Source organism: Notechis scutatus, chromosome 2 (assembly GCF_049901735.1).
Source record: "Notechis scutatus isolate UNSWTSFEM ecotype Mainland chromosome 2, rNotScu1.2, whole genome shotgun sequence".
Classification (NCBI taxonomy): Eukaryota; Metazoa; Chordata; class Lepidosauria; order Squamata; family Elapidae; genus Notechis; species Notechis scutatus.
The window spans coordinates 4,289,645-4,304,322 of NC_142010.1; positions in this window are offsets into that span (position 1 = coordinate 4,289,645).

The following is a 14,678-nucleotide window of genomic DNA, read 5'->3' on the forward strand; positions in this document are numbered from 1 at the left end:
TAGTTTCGCTTCTTTTCCTCCAAATCACGTGAAGCCTTTTGGACTCCGCCCAGGTAGGAAACCGAAGTGAATGGTTGTTGCTTTTGCGATGGTCTTCGCTGGCTTCTTAAAGAAGAACTGCAGTATTTTAAAAAGAACAAATTGGGGATGAGGAAAAATTCGCGGGACGGACCCCGATCCATTATTATTGGCCCAACCAGCTCGTTAAAGGCAAAATTGTTTTAAAAACTGGAGAGAAGCAAATCCTTCAGACGAATCCCGATCTATTACAATTGACCCCAGCATCCTGTTAAAGAGAAAAAAAAACTTTTTATAAACTGGAGAGATGCCCCACCCATCAATTATTGATCCAAACATTCTGCAAAAGGAGAGGTGGGGAAGTGTGGCCCCTTTATATGACTTGTGGATTTCAAGTGGGGTCTCCTGTTTGAGCAGGGGGCTAGACTAGAAGACCTCCAAGGCCCCTTCCAGCTCTAGTCTGATTGATTGATTGATTGTCTTCAACTCCCAGATTTCGTGAGCCAGGTGGTTCAGAAATATTGGAAGTTGAACTCTGCAAATTATAAAAGGGCCACCGTTCCCCTCCCTCCCGTTAAAGGAAAAGTTTGAAAAATCCGGGGAGAAAGAAACATCCATGGGACGGATTCCCGATCAATTATTCTTGATCCAACCAGCTTATTAAAGGGGAAAATGCTTTTAAATAACTAGGAAGAAGGAAAGATGTTATGGGACCAGAGAGAGCAGACTTGGAATGAGAGAAACAGTAAGAAGCCCTTGATAAAAGCCCAAATCTAATGCTGCAGCGGCTGGGATGTCTCAGAGATCAAGGGGAACAAGGGGGAGAAATTAAACTCTTTTCGGTCAGTTTTAATACGAATATCCGGCAGAGGAAGAACTGCCTGGACTGCCCCCTTCCCAGCCAGCCAATCAGGAAATGGATCAGGAAAAGCTCTAAAACTGGCCAAAAGTCACTGAGAAGAGGCAGCCTGGGTCAGTCCGTACAAGGGAGACGCAGAAGGCTATCTTGTAGGTGTAGAATATGGAATATACAAAAGGTGCAATAAGATCATTTGGTGAATAGAAATCTTCCAGTTCGAGGTGCCTGAAGGCAAAAGATGGATAGAAAGAGTCCTTCGTAGTCTCAGGCCAACGTAGCATAAGCGCACCATCGTGCCTATTGTCCCTGTCCTATTGTTTCTCTTATTCTTTTATTTTTCTTATATGTACCCATTTCATGTATTCACAACTATGTATACACTTATACTTATTATCTTGTAAACAATTGGCAAATCAAATAAATAAATAAATAAAAATAAATAAACTTAGGACAGGAGGGGAGGAGGGAAATCTGGTGGGTGGAGAACATCTCATACACCTTTGCCCTTTCTTCAAGGGCTTTTTGAGGGGCTTCTTTAATCAGAACAGGGTCTCTGAGGGGACATAGACAGCCCCAAGCCCCCCCCCTTTATTTTGCCTTTTGGGTGGTGGCCCCTCTTTTATACAATGCCCTCCCCAGAGTCCCTCAATTGGCACCCACAGTGGCATTATTTTGGCACCAGGTGAAGGTTTTTCTGTGGAAGGAAGGAAGGAAGGAAGGAAGGAAGGAAGGAAGGAAGGAAGGAAGGAAGGAAGGAAGGAAGGAAGGAAGGAAGAAAGAAAGAAAGAAAGGAAGGGTTGGAAGAAAAATCCTTCTGGTTCCATTCCAGGCTGGTAAAAAAGATGCTGGAAATAACATGGAGGCTGATTGGAAAAAGGGTCCATTTTTTGATGCAGAACCACAAACAGCATGAGGTTCTGGGACAGCTGACCAAATGGCTGAATGAGTGGGTGGATCTTTATAGTATCTGTAACTCTGAAGTTTGGGATTTGTGCAATATGGGATTTTTATTCTGAAAGGGTGTTGGGTGATTCTTATTGTGGCTGATGGCTTTTTCCTGTTAAGTTTTTTGAGTGGTGGGCTGCTTGCTCTAATCCTATCACTCTGATTTTTTTGGCTGTCGAAATTGCTGCAAGGGGTTTCAAAATATCATGTCTTGAATTGACTTCTGCTGGCAGTATTTGCTTTGCTTATGAATGGAGCCATCTAGATAGCTGGCTTCCTCTTTCACTAAGTTCGTTATCTTAAGTGCCAGCAACTGCTGTGGTCTATTAAGAAAGACTGGGGGCTGCTTTCTGCCTCCAAGGACATGTTTCTCCATTTCTCCTTTGGGGAAACATAATATTCCCCCTCTATTAGTTCCCCAAAATATTTCATTTTGTGGGGTGGGGGGCTTAGGAAGGAAGTAAAGCACCACTAATATGACTGTGGTTACTGTACTACTACTAGTAAACAGCTTTGGGTTATACTTTAGAGACCTAATTTACAGAACATTCACATCTAAATCTCTTTTTAATATTCCATATTTCTGTTTCAGGGAAACCTTCAATCTGGGAACATTTAACATTTTATCATCTAGTGTATTAAAGGGAAATACAGTATAGTAAATTCCATCACCTAATTTTTTAAAGCCTGTATTCTAGCTAGTGTAATAAGTGAACCCATTTCTCTATAACTGGCTGTAGCATCCTTTTTTACACTCATTGACACTCTGAATGAATGATTCTTTTCCCAACTAAGTGTCCAAGCTGGGCTGAAATGAAGATGATTTTTTTTAAAATTAGCAGATCAATTCATCACAATCTACATAAAAGGAATTAAATTCTGTTCAGTTGAGATCACCATTCAAAACTGTGTTTGAATTTAGCCTGGTGGTTTATTTTTATCTCCTCCTCTTTGTTTCCATTTGCTCACAAAAATATTTGACTAGCATTCTTGGACCTGTAGATATCAATAACAGAGATTTTAAATGGATATCACCAGGATTCAAACTCAACTCAGCGAGGTAGGTTGTTTTTTTTTTTACTTCTACAACCCATTCAGTAATTTCTATTTCTATTTTTTTGGGTGGTGGCCCCTCTTTTATACAATGCCCTCCCCAGAGTCCCTCAATTGGCACCCACAATAGCATTATTTTGTCACCAGGTGAAGGCTTCTCTGAAGAAGGAAGGAAGGAAGGAAGGAAGGAAGGAAGGAAGGAAGGAAGGAAGGAAGGAAGGAAGGAAGGAAGGAAGGAAGGAAGGAAGGAAGTGTTGAAATGTTGTCAAAATGCCTTTCTTCTGAGGATTCAATTTTCCTGCTGGGAGAGCTCCGGCGCAAGGATACGGACAACTGCTTGAAAGCTGGATCTTTTAATTTTTTCAGGAAGGCGAGAGATAGCAAGAAGTCTGCGTTCCTGGGCTAGCTACCTTTGTATGGTAAGTCCCTGATTTTTTATACCCTTTTTTCCTCCTTTTGTGTGTGAGTGCTTGTGTTTGTATTTCTTAACGTTTTAAATCCTGTCAGGGGTTGTCTTCATTTCCGCCGGAGGGTAAACTCCACGGGGTGCGGAAGGCAAACTTTGCGGGGTGGTTTGATTGGATTATCGGTTTCGTCCTAATCTCTTTTAGCTTAATGGTTTCTTATATTTGTTTTGTGGCAATCTCCTGTCTCCTTTGCAATATATTTTGTGACTTTTGTCTGTTTTGCTGATTTGGCATGTCTTGTGTTTGTGAGGGTTTTCTTTTCTTGTTTCCCTAGTTTTCTTAATTTTTTGGGCTTTTGTCTAAGGGGCTTCTTTAATACCTTTTATTTGATTCCTTTTCCTATGCAAGTTTGTTTTATGGCTGGCTTGATGTTCCTTTTGGGCTTTTCCTGCTTGGGTGACACCACTGTCCTCGTGAAGTTCCCTTTCCACAATCCTTCATTTTTATTTTTATTTTTATTTCTAGAGGGTGGTCTCTGATTGAGTGTCTGGGTATACTTGGTATTCGTGGTCAATCTGGATCATCATCATGGCCGCCTGTCTCCCCTTTAATTTTCTCTTCTGAGAGGGAATACAGGCCTTTAGGCAGCTACGGCAGGGCGGTATGCATCGACAGAGGCAACACATGAGGGCTCCAAAGACACAAATGGTGACTGTGGTTGTTATAAGGATTTTGAGCCAATGGAAATGTGGCATCCATGAGAAGAGCCATTAAAAGTCCAGGCATGATTGCTCCTGACCAATATTCTGAGATAGCTCTTTCAGGTGGTGGATGTCCCTCCCTAGGAGTTCTGAGGTTTCGTCCAGATTAAAGCAACACATCCCTTGGAATGTTTCGCAGCCATAATTATGCTTCAAGAGGAGGAAGTCTATTGCTGCCCTATTCTCCAAGGTGGCTTCTCTGACCTCCCTCAGTTCTCTGTTAAGGGCATCCAGGGCATGGGAGGTCGAATTCAAGCTTCTTCTTTTTTTTGCCAGGGTACATGCTAGTCTATTCAAATTTTTAGAATTTTGCACTGCCAATCCAGGTACCCCTACCAGGGATATTGCCAATGAGACATATTCTGTTTTGGTGGGAAGGGAGACTTTGGAGTCACAGTCTGAGTCTAAGGTTTGGAGGGCTCTTCTGTGTCGTTTCTGTAAGGATGGCATAAGCATTCCCAAGGTACAGGGGCCATTGGTGGCATTTGCAGGAAGGTATGAGTAGGCTTTTAAGCCACAAAGGAAAAACCAGGTAACTATATGAGAATGATATGGTCTCTGTGTAGTTGCATTTTAGTTCTGTGTTGCTAACTGGTGCATTCTGCGACACTAGGGTGCTGCACCAGTGACATTAAAGCATTTCTCAGAGATGGTTACTGCAGCGATGTGTAGGGTGTACATGGTGTGGTTCTTGGTTTTTTGTAGAGTGGCCCCAGCTAAAAATGCTTTTGTAGGAGTCAGGAAGGTTTCTAAATGTGGTGTAGTTAATGATGTTATGTGGCCTAGTTGCCACTCCCATTAGGCATGTGGTTAAGATGTCCTTGACTGATTTCCCTCCTGCTAAGCAAAAGTTAGTGGTGTTGAGTATTTCCTTTGCTAAATATTACCATATGTTTCCTTTCTCTGGGATAAGCTTTGGTTCCAGGAACGCAGTTGCTTGTGTTACAAGTGTTACGATTGTTACAGATAATAACACATAGTATATATTGCATTTCATGTTTCCCATTGCTAGATTCCTTTTCTTCCCTTTCTCCCCCCCCTTTTTTTAATATCAATGTAAAAAAAATGTAAAAAGTCAAGTATCAAAAAATTATTAGAAAGGTATGGTTAAAGTCCTTTTTGTTAAAAAAAAATACGATGAAAAAAAGGTAAAAAGGAGAAAAAATGGAGAAGGTGAGAGAAAAAAATAAAAAAATTATAACTCAGCACCTGGGAGTCCAGTTTTGTGTAATGCAACGTTTGCACTTGGTTCCTCACAGTGGTGTGGTTCAACGGTGTTGAAGAATGCTGCAAGTGTCAATTGATCTGTGTCTCGATCTTTCTTGAGTTTGATGGGTGGGATTGATTGTGGTGGAGTTTGGCTATGGTCTATGACTGCTGGTTTTGCATGTGTCCAATGTATCCAAGAGTCTCGTTCTGCAACCTTTATGGCGGTGTATGTAGTCAGTAAGACTTGGTAGGGGCCTTTCCACCTGGGTTGTAGAGGGAGGTTCTGGTGAAGAACTTGATCCACACCCAATCTCCTGGCTCATATGGATGCAGGGCTTCTTCCAGGGGTAAGGTCTGTGTCAGCGCACTCTGGGTCCAGAGGGTCTGTAGTCTCTTTTGCAGGGCTGTAAGATAAGAAGAGAGAACCCTATCCCCCTATCTAAGCAAAGGGAATGAGGATCTAGGCCTTGTAGGGTATCGGCGGGGGGGTGTGACCAAAAAGGATCTCAATGGGGGAAATACCTATATCTTGTCTTGGTCTGGTTCTGATATAAAAGAGGGCAATTTGGAGCACTTGTGGCCAGGAGAGGTGTGTCTACTTACAGAGTTTGCCCAGTAGGGTCTTCACCTCTTTGTTTGCTCTCTCCATGGCTCCTGATATCGGAGAATAGGGCGCAAGGAGGTTTTGGGTAATGCCCAGGGCCTGAAATATATGTGTGAGGACTTGTGCTATGAGGGGCACACATGAAGGTGGTCTATGTTTCACTTGGATAGTAACAGGTGTTGCTCCTTTAAGTAGTCCCACTTCTGATGCATCCCAGCCCCATAAGGAGGGTGGTAGGCTTTTTAAATCTCCATGAAGCCCTGTGTTGCTGGTTATCAGCATGATTGTCTTGTGTGTGCCTTTTCCTGGGATTTCCAATCACAGCCCCTGTTTGCCACATGTTATGGTAGCTCCCATTTTACATAGGAGATCCCTTCCTAGTAGAGATAGTGGGGACTGGGGGCAAATAGTAAATGCATGGTCTATTGTGAAAGGTCCTAGTTCTACTGGTGCGTTGTGGGTAAATTTTACAGGGATTATTCCCCCCCCCACTCCCATTATGCTATCCCGAGCCCCTTCAGCCACTGAAGCTTTATATGGTGGTTCAGTAATTAATGAGGAGGTGGCTCCAGTATCAACTAAGCAATTGTATTTCTTTCCTCCTATAAGAATGGTGACAATGGGTTCCCCTTCTGGGTCGTTTTCTAGGGGATAGCCAGCCCGTTAAAGGTAGCCATGAATTCAGTGCTTTCATTGTCATGTTCTAGTCAGGAAAGGGGTAAATCATGTTCTCTTCTTTGCTCCCATTGATGTCTATTGTTATTATTTATTGGAGGAAAGGGAGCGCTGGGTGGTGCCTGGTGACTGAAACTTTGTTGCTCAGTGTAATGGACTGGATTATTGCCTGGCCTCATGTTTCTAGGTGGTGGGTGATACTGGTTGCGGGAGGGTGTTGCCTACATTGCCTGCTGAAATGACCTTCCTGTCCGCACCTATAGCAATGCTGGCATCAGCCTTGCGACCATCCTGCTTTATCGCAATGCCAGCATTTCTTTGAATTATAGGGGTTTTACCTGGCGTTTGTCTGGCTTCATGTTGCATTGCAGCAAACATTTTTAAGTCTTCCTGTCTTTCTATTCGTCTCTTTCTATCTTTCTCTTCCTCTTTCAGCTTGTCTTTTTGATCATAGACAAAGTTAGCGATCCTGCGCAACTCTGCTATGTCTTAAGGTTGGCCAGTTAGAGACAAAGCGGTGGAAATGTTCTTTAATATCCACAGTGGACTGGTCCACGAAGGCTGAAGCTAAAAACATATTCTAGTTGTCCCCTGTTTCTGCCTGGCACTGGCTTGCTTAAAGGGGAGCCACAATCCGTGGCTCAATCTTCCTTTCCGGGAATGGGTTTCAGGCTTTTCCTGATCTTTTCCCTCGGTCAGATCTTTGGTCCTAGCCATTTCAGCCCAGCAGTACCAATAGGGTATTTGGCTGGGCTTAATGCGTGTTCTAAGTGCTTTCAGGGTTTTATAATCTAAAATACCGCTATCAGGCCAAATTTGTCTACCCGTATCATCTCTCAATAAAGCCCACTTTTTGCAAATTTTTCGCTTCTTTTATTCACTCCAGGCACTTGCCTTTCGTCCCAAACCTCAAGTAATTTATCCAAGGGGGTCTCTTCCATTGCCCTCGAGCTACAACTTCCCATATTCCCTACCTGATGTGGGGATTACTTTGGTTTAGCCGGACTACCACCGTCAGCTTTCAGACAAAAACGGTCTGGAAAGGACTCTGTACAGGCCCCTTTCTCTTAGGGAAACTCCACCGTCAGTTTGAAGACCCCCACTAAAAATGGGGATCTTGGAGGGACCGTCTGCCCCCTAGCAGCACCGGTACGGGCCCCTCCTCACACTCCGGCATCAGTTTTCAGATCTCCCTTAAAGGTGGGGATCTGGAAGGACCTGCTCTGCTTTGTAAGGCAAACTATTTCCAATTTTGTTTGCCAGCAGCCGGTACGGGCCCCTTCTAACTGCACAGGGCTTTGCTTGCGGGATGCACCGGGACAATTTTTTTCTGCTGTCTATTTATTTCCCAACACCAGTTCCTTTCTCAGCCCACTCGATTTTTCTTACGTCCTTCAGAAGGACTCACACTCTGTGATCACCCCTTGTGTTCCCAAATCCAGCTGGTCACGGCTCGTTTTGGAGCTAGCAGCTGGCTGGGGTGGGGCTGGCAATCACACAGGAGGTGAGGTCCCACTGTTTCCGCAGAGAAAACCCACAATCACACACCTGGTATACTCACACTTCCACTCCCCTCCCTAGTAAGAAAATTTGAAGCGGTACTCACCTGCTTTCAAGCAGCTGTTGAGTGGAAAAGCCCAAGGACTCCCTTTACTACCCTTATGCCTTCCGGGCTGGGTCCGTGGATGTTGTCCCTGGACAAAGAAGGTCCATGCCAGCTGGGTTTGGATCCACAGGCCCGGTCCGTGGCATCCGTGGGCCAATTGTTGAAAGGCTGTCAAAATGCCTTTCTTCTGAGGATTCGATTTTCCCGCTGGGAGAGCTCCGGCAAGGATCCTTGAAAGCTGGATCTTTTTATTTTTCAGGGCGAGATGGCTACCTTTTGTATGGTAGGTGCTTGTGTTTGTATTTCTTAACTGGGGTTGTCTTCATTTCCACCGGAGGGTAAACTCCAAAACCTTCAATCTCCTGTCTGTCTCCTTTGTGATATATTTTGTGTCTTTTGTCTCTGTTTGTTTTGCTGATTTGGCATGTCTTGTGTTTGTGAGGGTTTCTTTTCTTGTTTCCCTAGTTTTCTTAATTATTTGGGCTTTTGTCTAAGGGGCTTCTTTAATACCTTTATTTGATTCCTTTTCCTATGCAAGTTTGTTTTATGGTTGGCTTGATGTTCCCTTTGGGCTTTTCCTGCTTAAAGGTTACACCACTGTCCTCGTGCAGTTCCCTTTCCACAGATAGAATTTCTGGCAGAATTTTATAGAACATTACAAGAATCGTTGAATCTTCCATTGTTAGAAGTTATGAATGAAGTTATGTTAAAGAAGAGAATACCTAAATCATGGTCAGAAGTTTATATTACACTTGTTCCAAAAAGAAGAGGCCCATCCATTACAAATCAAGAACTATAGACCTATTTCCTACTAAATGCAGACTATAAAATTTTTGCTTCAATATTGGCAGAAAGACTCAAAAATACTTAAATAATTTTATCCATCTTGATCAAAATGGATTTCTGCCAAAGAGACAAATTAAAGACAATATGAGAGTAATCTTGGACACTTTGGAATACCATTTAGCACATCCTGAAAAACAAAATGGCTTTGATGTTTTAGATGAACAGAAGGCATTTGATAACGTGAATTGGCATTCATGTTACTACAGTTGGAACAGATGGGCTTTGGTAAAAATTCATCTACAATAGAAGCTACATATCATGAGCAAACGGCAAAGGTAATGATAGAGGGAGAACTGACAGACCTATTGATATAAGAAAAGGAACAAGACAAGGGTGCCCACCATCACCTTTTGTTGTTTGTGTTAACTTTGGAAGTGCTAAATAGAAATATTAGAGATGAAAGAATATAAAAGGGATGAAAATTAAAAAGGAAGAATTTAAGTTGCAAGCATTTGCAGATGACCTGGTCTTTATCTTAGAAGAGCCACTAGAAACAGCATCAAAATTGATAGAAAAGATAGAGACATATGGTAAAGGTGGCTGGTTTGAAAATAAATAAAGATAAGACAAAGATCTTGACAAAGAATATACTATCAAGAGAAAAGGAAGAACTGGCAGATCTATTGAAAATTCAGGTCACAAATAAGATCAAGTACTTGGGGATATACTTGACAGCAAGATGCAGTATATTAAAAGAGAATAATTATATCAAACTTAAACAGCAGATAGCGCTAGATTTGGCAAAATTTACAACTGTCACTAATAGGGAGAATATCAACAATCGATGAATATATTACCCAGAATTTTATACTTGTTTCAAACAATTCCAATTAGGCTTGGAAAAGACTATTTTGAAGATTTAAATAAAATTGTGTTGAAATATATATGGCAAGGTAAGAAAGCCGAGAATAAAGTTAAAACTTTGCAAGACGCTAGAACAGGTGGGCAAACCACGCCCCGCGGGCCACATCCGCCCGCTGGTCATTTTAATACGGCCCGCCTCTGGAAAAAATATTCTCTGAAAAAATCGGGCCGCCAAAGAGACCCCACCGCCAAGCCAAAAATCGCAGACACACAACACTTCTCGGCTGGTCTCCTCCTGCCACCATACAGAGTAGAGAGAGAAGGAGGAGACCAGCCGGCTGGTTGGGGAAGTTGCAGACCGGAAGAGGCAGCACTACCTTCCGGAAGTGCTTCCGCTTATCGAAACCAGTACTACCCCTGGTCGGGAGCCAGCTGCTCGGACTTGCTGGGCCTGACACATAGAACAGGCTGCGCCGGATGTTGGAGTAGCAGAGCAGAGCCGGAGATCATTAGCCACCTCTTTCGCAAGCACAAGAAGCCTCCCCAACTGGCCAGCTGCTCTCCTCCTTCTCTGCCTCCTTCTGCCTCTCCCTCTTTTGCTCGCCAGTTGCCCTGAGCTGGTGCGGTACTTACTTACAGCCAGGCCGCAGCAGCCCGCAGCAGCAACAGGCAGTTCCACCCGGCCCGCCAGGTGTTTGGTTGGGCTGTCAGGAGTTGCCACCTGTGGCGCAGCTCTAAGACGTTTAAGTCCTGCTGTTGCTTGGGAAGGGAAAGGCAAAACCAGGAGCCGCTGAGCCTGAGCTTGGTGCCGCTGCTGCCCTTGCAAAAGCACCGCCGCAGCTCTTTCTTTTTTGCCTTTCCTTCCGGAGGCAACGGGACTGGAGCTGCGCCCATGTGTAGCAACTCCTGACTCAGGGGCCTCTAAGGAGGGGAAGGAGGAGGAGAAGGGGGAAAGGGGGGCGATTCCCAAAAATCTTGTGCTGACCCGCCTGCCTGTCAAATTTTAAAGTCAATGAGGCCCCGAGTCAAAAAGTTTGCCCACCCCGCGCTTAGAATAAGAGGAGGATTTGGTTTGCCTAATTGGGAGTTGTATTACGAAGCTACAAATCTGATGTGGGTTAAGGAATGGATAACATTAAGAAATACTAGATTGTTGGACATTAGAGGACATGATCTGTTGTTGGGTGGTATGCTTTTTATGGTATTAAAGGAACTAAAATACAGGGGTATTTCAGAAGACATTATATACGGGAGTCTCTGTGGTTAAACTGGGAGAAGATTAAAAGACAATGCTATTTGAAAATTCCAATTTGCCTATTGACTATTGGAAGCATTTTCTATCCTCATAATATATAAAAAGGAGCAAACAGTTAGATATGGTGAAATATTGAATGAAAAGGGGTGAACTTAAATCTATACAAAAACTAGAGGAACAAGGTATAAAGATGAATTTTTTCATATGTGCAAATACATATCAAGGTATGATAAAGATTCTAAAACAGAAGGTTTCTAAGATAAATTGACTGATTTAGATAAGATTTTGTAGGTACTGAGGAAAGATGATTAAAAATTGTATGGATATTTATTAGAAATTAAATGAGAAGAAAACAAGTGAAAGAAACTATGATTGCTTGGGGAGAATTTTGGATAAGGGATTGACCCAGAGAATGGCATTGTGGTCTCAAATTGTGGCAACTGTGCCTCAAGATTATAAAATGACAATGTCAACAGTATATAAAGAAATTTGTGTAAGATGTTTTACAGGTGGCATTTCCGACAAGAATAGCAAGAATGTTCAAGAATAAACCAAAAATGTTGGAAATGTCATCAGACACCTGCGTCATATTACCATATGTGGTGGACTTGAGCGGTGCTAAAAATACTGACTAAAACACACGTGGTTGGAAAAATGACAAAAAGCATAAGGTTTGAAACCAGATATATTTTTATTGGAATTTACCTGAAATATATAGTAAAGACTTGAAATACCTGATTGTAAATGGCTAACAGCGGCTAGGATTGTATTTTACAAAAACTGAAAATGAGAAATACCATCACAGGAGGAAATCATTAAGAAAATATTGAAGTGCTGAAATGAGGACCAGTTTTTTGTCGGGCGAGAGCACGTACTTTTTTGCCCCGAAAAACATGCTCCAAATTGGGGGGTCGCCCTATATGCCGGGTCGCCCTATACGCTGGAAAAAGTACTGGGGTGCACTGGGGCCCAGGTTGAGGCATTTAATGTCCGCATGGCCCGAAGTCAGCGGTAGCCAGCTTCCCAGCCCAGCGCAAGAGCCATCGGCCGCCGCTGAGGTATCCGGCTGGCTGCCAGGTTGTTGGTACTGCTGGCGGCCTCCGGCGCTCCAGTCCCGCTGCTCGGAAGCGAAAGGCAAACCAGGAGTCGCTGCTGCTATTGTAAAGCGTTGCCGCTGCTTCTTCCTTTTGCCTTTTCCCGAGGACGGGCGGGACTGAGTTTGAAGAGCCGCCACCAGCGGTAATAACCCTGACAGCCCAGCCGGATACCTCAGCGGAGCCCGGGCGGAAGTGAGCCTGCTTCCTCGGGGAGTGGGAAGGCTGGCTGCTCCTTTCGGCTCACGGGACTGCTTTCACGGCACAAAAGTGCCTAAAAAAAAAAAAAAAAGTGCAAAAGTGGAAGGTAAAAGGAAGAGGGGCGGTATATACAAACTATATTTTGAGTGGAAATGTTGGGGTCGTTTCATACTGGTCAGCTTATACGTACCGGCATGTAGATTGACATTTGAAATTAGAGAACAAGATGATAAACAATTTTATAAAATTTGGGATCTATTCTATCAATGGCTAGACAATAAAATATAGCAATGAAATATGTAGACTTTTAGAAAATACTAAATATATAAAGATGTATTTTTTCTTATTATATCTACAGAATGATTTTAGGATAGATTTGGGATGATAATATGAACTGTCATAAAACAAATTAAGTAAAATATGATTATTTTGTAAACATGAATGAATAAAAGGATAGTCAAATGATTAATAATGATATTAATGTATTTAATATTTGATTGAAAATACGAGATCATATACAATGTAATTGTAATTGAAGACTACTAAATGGAAGCACAAAGCAATTTGTAAACCAACCGGCACACTGTGTGTATATATATATGGAAGATGGCTTGATGTTTTTATGTTTTGTTTATGTTTGTTTTAAAACCAATACAAAATTTAAAAAAAAAAAAAAGACAATGTGAATAATGTAGGAAATGGTCCTTATACAAGTAATTAGGGAGAAAACAGTCATATGTTTCCATGTACGCATGGAGCAATTTTAGTTGTATTTAGGAGTCTGACAGCCCATGGATAAAAGCTGCTTTTAAACCTGTTTGTCCGGCTGGCTCTGCTTCTGTCTTCTGCCTGATGGTAAAAGTGAGGGAAGACACTAACCAGGATGAGAATCGTCCCTCAGTATCTCCCTTACTCTGCTGAAACAGGAGACCTGGCGATGTCTTCCAGTGGTTTCTTGGGCCCAATTAATCATTCTCTGAAGTGCCTTCCTGTCCGCCGCTGTTTGTACCATACTGTTATGCAGCATGCGAGGACACTTTCTATTGTAGACCGATAGAAAGAGGTCATCAGCCATTTTTCCACCTGATTTTTCCAAAGACTCTAAGGAAATGGAGTCCCAGTTGAGCCTTCCTAACCACCAGGGAGGTGTTGTTTTTCCAGGTGAGGTCTTGACTAATAAGCACTCCCAAGAATTTGAAAGAGGAAACCCTCCCCACACAGTAGTTCGGAGAACCAGAAAATACCACCTCTGACTGGCCCTGCCCCCATCTATTCTCTGCCTCCCATTGAGTCCCAGCTGATCGGCTGGGTCTTCTTTGGTTGCCCTGCACAGGAGAACGGAGCTGGAAAGCAGGTTAGTGGGGTGGGGAGGGAATGGGGATTTTGCAGTATCCTTCCCTGCCATGCCCACAGAACTGGTAGTAAAAAAATTGAATCCCACGACTGATATACACGTGAGCTTTTCCGGTAGAAAGCCCACCGAAGAAGTTTTTTCATCAAAAAGATATCCGGTATGCTTCCGGTGAGCTTTTCTGGGTAGAAAGTCATTTCTACCCGAAAAGCTCACCGGATATGGCCGCCCCATCTCCCCGATGAAAAGCCCGGTGAGGTCACCGAAGCACTTTTTCATCAAAAAGATGGCGGCGCCCAGTTGATGTTCGCCGTACCGGGCCGCGGTGCCCAGCTGAGTGCCGGTACCGGGTCACAAGGCCAAAAGGTTGGGACTACTGATATACACATTAAAGTGCCCTATGACAAATTTTCATACTTTATGGACCAGGGGTCGGCTTCAAAAAATTTTAAGAAGGGGTTCTCTGCCCTAGGGATCGCCAATCGCTTGGGACCTCAAGGGACCACCAAACTCATAATTTTAAACTGTGGACCACTAATATGAATTTTGACAGAGATCGCGTCTGCTGGCGCAGGGGGGAAAGTCTGCAGCTCTGGAATATGGGAATCGACTTTTTCCACCAACGCCAGCAATCCACCCCGGGCGGATTTCCCCCCGCCCCCTGGTCTTAACTTCCAGTTCCAGCTCGCGTGGCTCTACCTGCTGCAAGGTCGGGGCGCTCGGGTCAAGGGTGGGGGCCAGTGGGTGGCAGGTCATGTGGGTGGCAGAGCCTTGTGTTCCGGAGCAGCCTGCCTGGCTTTTTGTGGAGTACTTGGGGGTGGACATTTCTCCTTAGACCACCAAAATTATCTCCTGGCCCACCAGCGTGTCGACCACCGCCTGCCAGGTTGCTGGGTGGGGGTGGCCATGGTGGGGGTGGCTTAGCTGGGCCTCCTGCACCCACGTTGTTGGGGGCTCCCTGTGCTCCCTGGGCTTTGGAGGCTCTGGAAG